The following is a 12,120-nucleotide window of genomic DNA, read 5'->3' as shown; positions in this document are numbered from 1 at the left end:
ACTACTTACAGCAACCACAAGTCGTAAATAACTGACTTAAAATACATTTCTATGCAGAATTGCTACAATTTTTTACTGACACATTTGTACCTTTACTTTTTTGAAACACATCAGTAGAGATGGAGATGCACAGGACAGCAAGCTTGTGTTGTAGGATACATGTATGTGGTTTACATGTGGTCAGAGAATTTCAATTGGCAAGTCAAAGTATGATAATTTAATTTCTGTCCTCTGGCGAGGCTTGGTATAATCCTCTTTTACCCAATTTGGAATGCGTCTTGCAACAGCAACAGTAGCATTATCGTATGTTCATTGCTAGGTCTGCCCTGGAATGATTTAAATATGAGGCAAAAACGCACTGTTGAATCCATTTTCAAGACATTCCATTTTTTCATAGTGTTGCCTGCGGTGGCTGAGAGCACTGGTGAGCCTCAGTTCAAGGGTTTCCTGTGGGCTCCCATTAAGCCTTAGACATAAAGAACATACACATTTGGCTGCAGGCATTGGTAGTATGTGGAAATGCAGGAGGCGTTTAGATACAGGGACAGAGACAGAAATGACGGAACAACGATACATGCGTACATGCAGATTGCAAAGGGAAAAGGAGACCTCCTAGTACTCAGTGGCTTATGTCAGTGCATTTCCATCTGCTCAGACCGCCTCAAGAGTAGAATTTTATGGCCTGTTGGCTGGGGTGCAAACTGACCCCCACTGAGCGCTTACTTATCTGCCAATATACGTTTTTACATCGCGCCTATTCTAATAGGATTAACGTTGCGGGGGGGGAGGTGAGGAATAAAACGGGATAAAATATTCACTGTGCTCTGCAGTTTCTTACCTCACCACATTTTAACTGCTGCGAAATGAGAGGATATGGACTGTAACAGACATGGACATTCAACTGGAGAAAGGCACAGGTGTCCCCAGGGGGCACCTGTGCCTTTCTCCAGGAGTCGACGGGTAAATGAGATGACGGGCTGGTGTTACAGGCAGGACATTGGTGTTAAAGGACAGGAAGTTGCTGTCATTCTCCAATCTAAAGTCTTTTCACACAGACGTGAAAACTTCATTCAGAGTGACTCACATTTCCCATGGATATCATTGCCTTTCATGGCTATTGTGAATACGCATCCATAAATTTAGATAGATATCTTCAGTATTACAGTGATCCAGTGATAGTTGCATGCATGGGTATATTACAAAGTGGTACTGCTAATAGCTAACTCCGGACAGTTTTAATAGTGGCAGCTTGTTGCACTATAAACCTATATGTGCTGATTAACAGGGCTTGTAGAGAACAGCATTACCTGTAGCCTAACCAAAAAGCCTATACACTAGGTTGGTTCTGGCATGTTTCCAGTTTAAAGAAAAACATGACAAGCAGCTTTTACCGATGGGGAAATCAAATATACGAATACCAAGGAAAAATCTAAATCATCATGTTTACATAACACTTACACTTAATTCTTACTTCAAGGGCTACTCAATAACTTTTTCCATCTCACGGTACATGGATAACTACTTCACTGTAGCACTTCTGTCCATCGTCACATAAAGCCCACTCAAAAGACTGAACTGACTGGGCAGATCTCTGCTAAAGCGTAATCACTTCCCAACAGACGGGTTCCAGACCATAATGTCTCATAACTCAAAGCACCAATTTAAAAAAAAGTCTCATAAAAAGTGGCTGCAAGCTCCAGAAAAAGCAAGATAGTTGTGAGTCGAGACATTATTTTTCAGGCTTGCCGATCGTGGAAACATGTTTGGTGAGCGGTGTAATGGATAGGTAGACTGGATTGTGCCACGTGTGTCCTTGAGCAAGACACTGAACCCCCAGTTGCACCGGTGTGTGAATGTGTGTATGCTTGTGTGAGCGAATGGGTAGATGTGTCTGTGACTGTAAAGCACTTTGAGTAGATAAGCGCTATATAAAACAAGGCCATTTACCATTTAAAATGACAGAATATTAAAATGAAATGTAATTCCAGTGAAATTAAATGAATTACACTAACCAAGGGGGTAAGGTTTAAGGTTAGGGGTTAGGGTTAACCATTTACAAGTTAATGAATGTGAATGTACCCACAGGTAGTTCAGTAGCAACAGAATCACATGCTTCTGGAATAGCAATATAATATACTGGCAATTCAGACAGCACAGCTACTTGTACAAGTATATTTGCTCCAGTAATTAATCAAGTTAAGAACAGTTACCGTTAGAATGAAGAGGTGAAGTAAAAGGACTCCAGCTGAGTTTGTCTGTTCATGTTCATGTTGTGAGAGGGAGCATATATTTTCATGTGAATCTGCACGGCTTATTCGTCCTGATTTATGCTCACAGAGCCAATAGCAGTCAACAATACAAACGAGCGAGAGGTGGCATTGAAATATTTCCTGTCTGTGCGCGCCCTCTATCTCGCAAATTCTTTCTGGCTCACTCTCCCTCTCTCACCGTTTGTCCCCCAAAGGCAGACTACTGGAGGAGTCTTTAATCATCTTTACTGCCCACTCTATAATCCCTGCTAAGAGACTAATCCATGATGTGCCACAATGGAGACCAACCCCATCGAGTCAATGGGTCAAAACAAGAGAGGAAGTCAGCTGCAGTGCAAAACATGTACGCCCTCAGTGATGACTTAGGATTCTGATTATGACTTTGAATATTGGCATAATATGGGATATGTTCCATAAGACACATCAACAGAATGGAAGATTTTAAGAAAAAGATTTTACTATTCTTCATGTTTTGTCTTTATGTTGATGTTTGTCAGGGTAACAGGTAACCTTAATGTCTGGCCTTCTAAGACATTTGAGGCTAAATGGAATGAACCTCTACCTAAAAATAACTGAAAGCCTGTAAACAACCCAAAAAGTTCATTCTCAATGAAACCACTTTAAAGGAGTAATTTGTCGTGTTTGGAAATGCTAAACACAAAGATTGTAAGCACGGTGAAACAGCTAGCCTGGATGTGCTAGCTTAAGTGAAAAGGTATACCTACCAACATTTGTTGGCAAACCCAGTAAACAACCAGTTGGATCTGGTTTGTGGAATCTTTGCATAAACTAAAAGGTATATCAACAATTTGCAGTGTTGAGGAGTGTTATACTGTATGTGGGAACTATTTCCTGGTGAATGATAAACAGGTGCTAGCTTGATGTAGCTTGACTCAATCCTTATTTGAATATGTGGCTAGTAATACGCCAGATCCATGTTCTGACCAATCAGAGCCATTTTGCTGTAAACAAATTCAACTCCACAACACTCAGATGATATGTATGATAACGCTGGGACACTGCTGTCCATCCCCACATAACGACCGTCCAAAGTATCCGATTGACCTGGCAGATCTTTGCCGAGACATTATCAGTTTTCTACAGAACTACCAGACCAACTTTTTACCACAAAAACTTTGTGGATGGGTGAAGTTGCACTATACAGGTGCATATCTTCTGGTCTGTTCATTAAAAATATAGCCACAACTCCCATATTGTCTGGAGTTGCATGCGGCTCCCAAATTGTCGGGTAGTTAAGGTGGTTCTTTGGTTTTTACTTTGCTAGCTTACTCCCTTACCCCCCAGTTCACTTCTTATCTTAACGCTAAGGTAGGCTAAAGATGTTCCCACTCTAGCTTGCTTGTTAACAAAGGGTGAAATCTTCAGGAAAGTACAAATGTATGGATTTTTCCAAAATATTGAACTAATCTTTTAAAGAAGCATCTGTTACTACTTTCTATCCATTAAAGGGTCCTAACTCATTGCTTTTCTTGTGCTCAGATCCGTGGCCTTTTGATAGTTTGAGGTATTGGGAGCCCATCAACAAGTTAATCTGGCTTATATCTCAATATGTTTTAAATTTCATTAGGGCAATAGTACTGCATAGCAGTCTGTGGGATGTTATAGCTTGCTAGGCTTTTAAGTTATTTATGAATTAATAAGCTGTGTCTGATGTGTAAACAGTATTCCAGCCAAAATAATACAAGGGTCTGTTTGGTACATCTCACTTTTGTCATTTTTTATGATTGTATGATAAGTGGCGCTGAGAGGGTCTGAAAATTGAGCAGTACTCAGACCAGTTCTCATTTCCACTTCATTTATTCCTGTTGAGTTGTGCCACATCTCTTAGCATGCCATTTGTTTTTTTTAGAAGTGCATCTCTGACAAAGAGAGGTCAGGGAGTACACTGAATTCCCTGACAAACAAAAATAAAAAATAAAAAATCAGGGTGCAGGTTGTTCCACGTGAATAGGTTTGGATTAACTGTCCCACACCGCTCTGATCAAACAGAGTGGACTGGGAAACAGTGGACGCATTCGAGTGGACGCATTCGTCGTATGAAATTTATTAAAGGCAATTTTGATTCATTTATTGCAATTGAATGTTCTCACAGTGTGAACTGTTCTGAACAAAATGATCGGTGTCAAAACAGAAAGTGCTGTTCCCACTGTGAATGTGCATTTGAAAGTTTACTTTTAATTATAACCTCCTTGTTTCTCAAAACATGAAGCGCTGAAGTCTCCTACATAATTCAGCAATGGTTGCTTTATATTTCAATTACTTGGTCTGTCAAGTGGCACTAAATACTGCACTACCCATGAGACTCATTAGCTGCTAAAATGGAAAAGACACATTCTTACAGAGCTCTTTATTATTTCTATCAGTAAGACAACTCTGCGCTGTAGCCTCGCAATTGATTCAAAATCGATCCAAAATTCCAAAGTGGATGTCTTCTCCTTTTCTCCTTTTTCCCTCTGTAAAAATCATTCCCTTTGATCAATGAGAAACAGATTGTTCTCGCTGTCTGTCTCATTATTCGGCTGGTTATTGATATAATGGCTACGGAGAGTGGGGCTGACACATTTAAGGAATGTCTTTTCACACAGTAGCTAGAGATCAGAGGGGAAATACAAAGTGTAAATACTAGCTTTTTGTAGATGTCACATTTTGGTTTTGAATCACCTTGTGCTTCTTTAAGAGAGAGAGAGGGAGGTTATTTACTTTTATTTATCTATTCTCTTATTCTACTTATGCATGTCTATTTTTCTTTAATTAAAGTTATAAAGAAATAATTAGGAGGTTGAGGTGGATGAATGGGTAAAGAGAACATTTCAGGAAATTTCAAGTTTCCTATTCCTATTTCTGACTGATGCGTTGATATTTTTGCAGTGTTTTATCATTGGAACCAGTACAATAGTTTAAGTCAAATTACGATCTTTCTCAAAACCCAACCAAACTTCACCTCAAAGGGTTAAGTTATATGTCCTCCTTATTTGTGCTACAGCTCCTGATGCTTCCTATGTCATTGTAGAAGGAGCTAATGTATGCATTAGCAGCTACAGTCTTCCTCTTCTGTCTTGCACACATGTCCTAGTTAGCGTGAGTCAAATCAAAATACAAATCAGCTGTATTTGCCACGTATATATGTACACATATACAAGGAATTTGAACCAGTCCACAGTCAGTGTTGCCAGATCAGGCACTTGCACAGCCAGTTTGGTGGTTTTAACAAAATTTGGGCTGGTTTGGGATTATTTGGTCATTTTTTCTAACTGCTTGTTAATGCTGATGAACTACACTAGCATAACACATGGGCACAGGCACACACACAAAAACGCTTTAGGAACAACTCAAAAAACATGAAGAACAGCACAAGGTGTTGTCTGATGAGTCGCAACTGTTTTGGAGGCACAAGAAAGACCTACACAATATTAGGAAGGTGGTCATAATGTTATACCTGATCGGTGTATATTGCTGATGAATGGTTAATGTGGAGATTTAAGGTCTCCTAAAGTGTTACCAGACATGGGTGGGATCAAAGTCTCTCCGCTTTATTTTAATAAAAAAATAGACCATTGTCCTTTGAGTTAAACCCTGGTTAGCTTGTAGTCCCATGATGCCGCAGCCCAGCCCATGTATGTATATCATGCAGAGCAATGCAGCTCACATCTGGTGAGTGAAATGGTCAGCGTATGTTTCCAGTGTGTGTGTGTGCGTGCGTGTGTGAGTGTAAGGACAGTGACAGCTGGCTGGCGGAGGGAGGAGTGCCTCCGTATTAAGCACTCACGCACATACTGAGACACATATATGCACATATATGCATAAAAGTCCCTACTAAACCAGCTGCTGTGGCGCGCTACAAAGCCACAGAGAGCGAGGTGATAATGTGGCTGGGACGGGTGTTAAAATATGCATCAATATACGCGCCCTGATTAGAATCTGGAGCGCACACAGATGTAAACACACAGTTGATGCGGTAAAGACGGCAGAAAAGCACACTTATTGTGGAGATGGGCGAGCGTCGAGGCGAGCTGTTGAACTGGATCGTCACTTGGCTCTTCAGAGAGCGAATGTCGGCACATTTTAAGGCTTGATGGCAGTCGTGGAGAGGTGACAAAAGGCCCCGCTTTTAATGTTGTATCACTGCCACAGAGCTCGTTGAGTGCGTTAATGCGTGTGTGTGTGTGTGTGTGTTTGACCATGCGCGTATAAATGTGGAATCATGAGCTGTACTTTTGAACTCTCTTGCTCCCACCGGTGCATGAGAGTCTACTTTAGATTGAAAGTGTGTGTTTGTGCGTGCATACAACCCACGGAGAGAAAGAGAGAAGGAATGAAATTAATGATCAAAATCTTGAGGAGCAGAAGCAGATTTCCCTCAGGCCTCAATGTGTTTCACTTACTCTCAGTATCCTCGCACTTACATTTTACCCCCTTTTTTTTTTTTTGCTTTCTTCTTTTTGTTTGCCTGCCTTTTGTTCTTTTGTGTTTGTTCTTTCTTTTTTATTAAAAAAAAAAATCTATGTCTTACACTTATTGACTACTTCCTTTGCTGATTGGCAGAACTCTTTCAAAGCTAAGCGAACTATCTCTGCACCGGGGTTCACTCCTTTTTTCAATTATCCATCATCTTTTTTCGATTGCCATATTCTACATTGAATGTTATGAGGATAAAAACAAAAGTAGGAAAACATCTTAAGAAGTGAAATATGAAAAGTATGCCTAGTCTTGTGGCAGACGCAGGACTGTGCAGACAGCAGACAGCTGGGGTGGTAACCACGTTCATCCCTCCGTCCTCAAACCTCACCGCGTCGATAGAAGCTGCAGTTTGATGATCGGAAAATGTTCCTCATGAGGGGCAGGAAGTGGCATGAGCAGAGTTATAAACTCCAGTAGCTGGCACTCTTGTTTGTTTAATTTAGTAGATAATCAGAAATGTAATAAAAGAGAATGCCGCTTTGCCATGCAGAGTTACATGCTGGAAGTACTTGTCAAAAAAAACTGCATTTACTGTGCAGCTTCTCTGGCCGTGGCACAGATTGCTAGATCTGGTCGCTGAGCCCGTGTTTACAAATGTTGGTGCAGGTCACTGTACATGAGAGTACCTGGCAACTTTGCTTTCCACAGGCTCTGCGTGTAATCCTGAACGTCAGCGGCATTAGCAGCTACAGCCTGCCTCCTCTGTGTGGCCCTCATTTCCCAGCCTGTGTTTGCATTTGAAAATCCTTGTTTAGCATTAACACGAACATCAAAATACAAATCAGCTTTATTGCGTATGATTATGTGCACGCACATATATGAAATTTGTCACATCCAAGTGAGCACACTCGGCGGCCATGCAAAGCGCCCTGGAGATTTTGCTCAAGACACCTTAGCCATGTGCACAGAGGGGACGGAACCACTGTCAAAGCTGGTTCTGTAGCTTGCAAGTCCACAGTCAGTGCTGGGTGAACAAATTTTGGGCTGGCTTGGTTTTTCTAATTACTTTATGCTGATTTGAAACAAAACCAACGTGGATTCTCTTCCCCATTAGCGTAAGGCTTATGCTAATGAGACCCTTACGCCACTAGCAAACCTGGGTCGTTAAAGTACTTTTTGATTTGCTTTTGGGCTTTGGAAACCATCAGCTGTATCTGTTTGTGACTCTCACAGTTAGCAGAACGAGGCATGGTGCCTTTTCTTTTAAATGTTCTTTTAAACAGTAGGAGAAGTCACTTGCTTGTGTAATCTACAGCCTATATACCCAGTATTTTCTGGCGGTTCTTCTGCATGTTTCTTACGATCGTCCTTCTAGGTTAATATATTTTAAATCAGTTCCATTGTTTATGGTAATCAATCAGTTAACATCCCGTCTCTGAAGAGAGTTGTTTTTTGCTGTTCTTTCATGTTGTTTTAAGTGGTCGGTGGTTGTATTGTCCATTATCCATTAGCGGTGTGGTTAGATGTTTGACACATTTCCGGCCCATGCTTCCCTAGGCTAACCACATTGAGATGGAACAGCATCTCGTATTCCGCCCTCAAAAATAAAGCCAACACGTGTATTCACCAAAACGTACAGCTGCTATTACAATAATGGAGGAGAAACATCCACATCCGTTTGACTTTCGGTCTCTGTCTGCAGCAAAAGTAAAATGGCCACACGCAAAAGGGAGGATGTTCTGAGTGTGTGGTAATGATAATGATTTAGGAGGGGTATGACAGCATTCCTGTAAATGTGTGCATTTGTGTTTGTTGCTTCCCTTGTGTGCGCAGGTTTTAGGGAGCGGGGGCTGAACCTTCACAGGAAGGTTTTATGGGTTCAAAGCTTCCTCTGGTGCTCTCCCCAAAGACATTGATGTTTCACTTTCCAATGAGTTGTTTAGTAATCCAGGTGAAAAGAATAGGCTGATGTCTGTAAAAAGGGATTCTACCCATCAGAATGCCAATACAGCACAGTGGATGGGCTTGTACCTTAATGGATTTGTAAGGATAGACAGAGACATAACTCACTCTTTCTTTCAGCTTTGAATAAATACGAGGCAAGGATCTTGAGCAAACCAGTTTTTCACAACCTCAGAGTCAACAGTGACAACCTGCATGGGGATGTCACTACCATCTAAATAAGTTAGGCACACACATCAGCATAAGGATGCAGCTGGGATGAAGAATGTGCTGTCAGACGAGTTATTTTATCGGTTTGGACAATCCAGCTTTTCCCTCGCTGTAGTGAGAGCATTTTAATGCAGCAGGACAGAGCTGCACTGCATCACGGCAGTTCGTCGGTGTCAACATCCATCAGTCGCTGACTGGGCATGCCTAATGACGACCGTCATTTCCACATTACAGATATCTCAAAGATTACACCGGTGCAGCTGGTGTCTAGCGTTCCCATTGACTGACATCAGCGCTGTTAGTGAGCTCGGCTCGCTGTACCATTGCAGTCGTGTAACGCCAGCTCCCAAGGAAGCTCGGGATGCCACTAGGTATCGATCCAGCATTAGCATGATCGTTAAGGCCTATTGATCCTGACCATCTCAGTGTGCCCAATGGATCAGCGGTCAGTGGCCTCAGGGTGCTGGAAATGCAGCATGACTGACATGTGGACGTCTCAGTTGCAACAAATTCAAACGATCAGAAACCCATGAGGGTAAATACATATGAGGCTGTTTACATCCCCTGACCTGTGTACTGCACTGCAGTGACATTTCATTACCTGTATGTTCTTGTTGTTAACAGTTAAACTGATATCTAGAATTCACGGAGCAACTTTAAACCATTTAAACGTCCTGTACATAAGATTTAGGGGGAACTAGTTGCATAACTGCAATATAGTATTCATAATTATGTTTTAACTTGTGTGCAATCACGTGTAACTCATACTTATATTCTCAGACGAGCACAGAAAGGACGCACAGTTTGTTGCAATCTGCAAGCTCACCACTAGATGTCACTATACACCACACACGAATATTCACGTTCCTTTTAGCTCTGTTTTTGTCTCCACCAACTGTGGAGTTACATGTCGAGCTCTGGCTGTTTAACTGGACACTACTTTCATTAGCTATTTGCTAACTTTTACTGTTTGTTCTGTGCTGGGCAAGGAACATACCATGTTTTTTTTTTTTTACCAGAGATGCTAAGCAGGCCTTAAAGTTTGGTGATGAAATGAACTACTACTTTCTGCGAATTCATAAACCGGAACTGAACCGGCTTCATTTTGGAATTTGCGTCCCTTGCTTTTAATGTTGCATAGGTGTAACAGAATTTGTGTGTAAAAGGTATAGAATACATCTTCCTTAATAGGAAAACAACACTTTATCTATATCTAGCATACCTTCTGACAGACATATATATCTGATCTTTTGTTAGATGGAATACCATAATCTGTAGAGCTACATTTGATATCAAGCTTCTGACTGATACTATGGATTTTGTGACAGATTTTCAGTTTTTACATTTCTTACTACAGCTGTCAGAGGTTTTGTTTTGGACTATATTAGTGCTTGAAACATAAGCCTCTGACCTATTTCAAGTAGGGCTGCGCCGGATTACTGCACCATCAGTCTGTGCAGTTTTATTTTTGCTGTGTGTGGCTTTTGTGAAGGTACACCTACACATCTCTATAAATCCAGGTTATTATATTCTTGTGCGATTGTGGGGGTTTTCATGTAATAACTGGAAATACAAACCTGGTAGATGGAAATCCAGGAATTCATTCGGGTGATTATTTCTTTCTCCCGTTCAGTTTTTCAGTTTTTTATTTTTTTGTAATTCTTTTTGTGTGTGTGTGTAGCCCTGATTCTGGCGCCGTATTACTCACATTGTTCTTGGCAGCAGTATAAAATCCCAGGTAGCTGGGGATGCCAGTCCACGAGAGGCTGTGTTGAAAAGGAATAACTAATCAACGACTGGCAAAGAGGTTGACTGAGGTGCTGGTATAATAATGCAGCGGCAGAGGAGGCTGACTTTGTCAGTGCTGTTTCATCATCAACAAAACTATACCTTTTACCATATGTGTGGTTCTTCGCGTGTATTTTTTTCTTTATGAACCTACCCGTGTATTGTATCTACTGTAAGTACTATATCTACAGCATTGCTGGGCAGGAGGAGACTGCAATACAATACAAATGCTTTGGACTTTGGACTTAAGGCATTAAAGTATGTCATGAATATATGGAATTATAATAATATTCTCAAGATCAGATATTTAAATGTCAGAGCCAGTTGGTTTTAAAATTATGCTGGGACGTGTTAGTCTCAATGTTGGCTTGACATGAGATAGATAGATTCCAAACTGGGAAATTTCACTGTTGCAGCAGCAATATACAGGCACTCAGTATACCATACATAATCTATGGTATGCTGTATGCTCTATAATTATGGAAAAAAATATATATTAAAAGAGTAATATTATTTACCCAATATTTACAAGAATAATAAAACTATTGAATATTAAAATGAAATTAAATGAATGATGCTAACCAAAACAATAGAATCAATCAGTACGGCGTGGCATCTGTCACACACAGATGAGGAGTTGTACAGACCGATTGCTTGTGGCAGGAAGTTTGTTTCCTGTAGCAAACAAAGTTCGGGTCTCTGTCGTCCATCTATTATTTGGTGGAGAGGGTGGTCACATAGTCCAGTGTCCTCCTCTCCAGCGCCGCTTCAAAAGTCTTCATGTGTTCTCCCACATTTCAGACACAACGGCTGCTGACCCTTCTCGTGTGTGATTCATCCTTCCCAATCACCTATGGGATTAGGTTTTGAAGGCTGCGAATGAGTACACGTTATGATTGGCTGGAGTTCAGTGTAGCAGGGCTCTCTGTACCTCTCGACCAACAAACAGCATAAACACAGGGTGATCACCTAGGCCGGTGTTGTGCACATTATTATTTTATCATCAGAGTCTGGCAAAACAAACTTCAACATTTAAGCGCTAATTCTGTATTCAAGCAGGACTGCAGCACAGCTAGAGAGAGAGCCTCTACAGAATTGGCTTTTAAAAAAAAAAAAAAAACAACAACACATGGCCCTTTGCCATTGCCACTTGTTTCTGGTGTTAATAAATCAAGGACTCTGCAACAAGACTTTCAACATCAGTGTCCTGACGTCAGTCGACAACAGTTAAAGCAAAAGAAGCCATAGAAGAACCATAGAAGGCCTCTGCTTCCCTGTCTTCCTCGCCTTCTTCCTGCCTTTGTTTCACTGGTTCAGTTCTAGGTCTTTGATTCTGCTGTGTTGTGAGCTGTGCATCCAGCGAGATGAGCAGCCTCCCTGCACCTCACCTTTCATCTCTCCCCCACTTAGCACAAACGCATTTCAGAGGCTATTTGGCTTCTTTTTCCCTTTGCCTCTTCCCGTCGATAGT

General features: G+C 41.2%; 1 protein-coding gene across 1 annotated transcript in view; it reads left to right on the top strand.

Moving 5' to 3' along the window:
* The window catches only part of ca10a (carbonic anhydrase Xa), a gene marked incomplete at its 3' end in the record, with an annotated part of 254,870 nt that overhangs the window by 197,750 nt on the left and 45,000 nt on the right, over positions 1 to 12,120 (top strand). The gene's annotated exons all lie outside the window — the stretch shown is intronic.

Source organism: Chelon labrosus, assembly GCF_963514085.1.
Source record: "Chelon labrosus genome assembly, chromosome: 19".
In the NCBI taxonomy this organism is placed as follows: Eukaryota; Metazoa; Chordata; class Actinopteri; order Mugiliformes; family Mugilidae; genus Chelon; species Chelon labrosus.
Note: the sequence above shows the minus strand (reverse complement) of the source record. Positions and strands in the feature narration are given on the sequence as shown.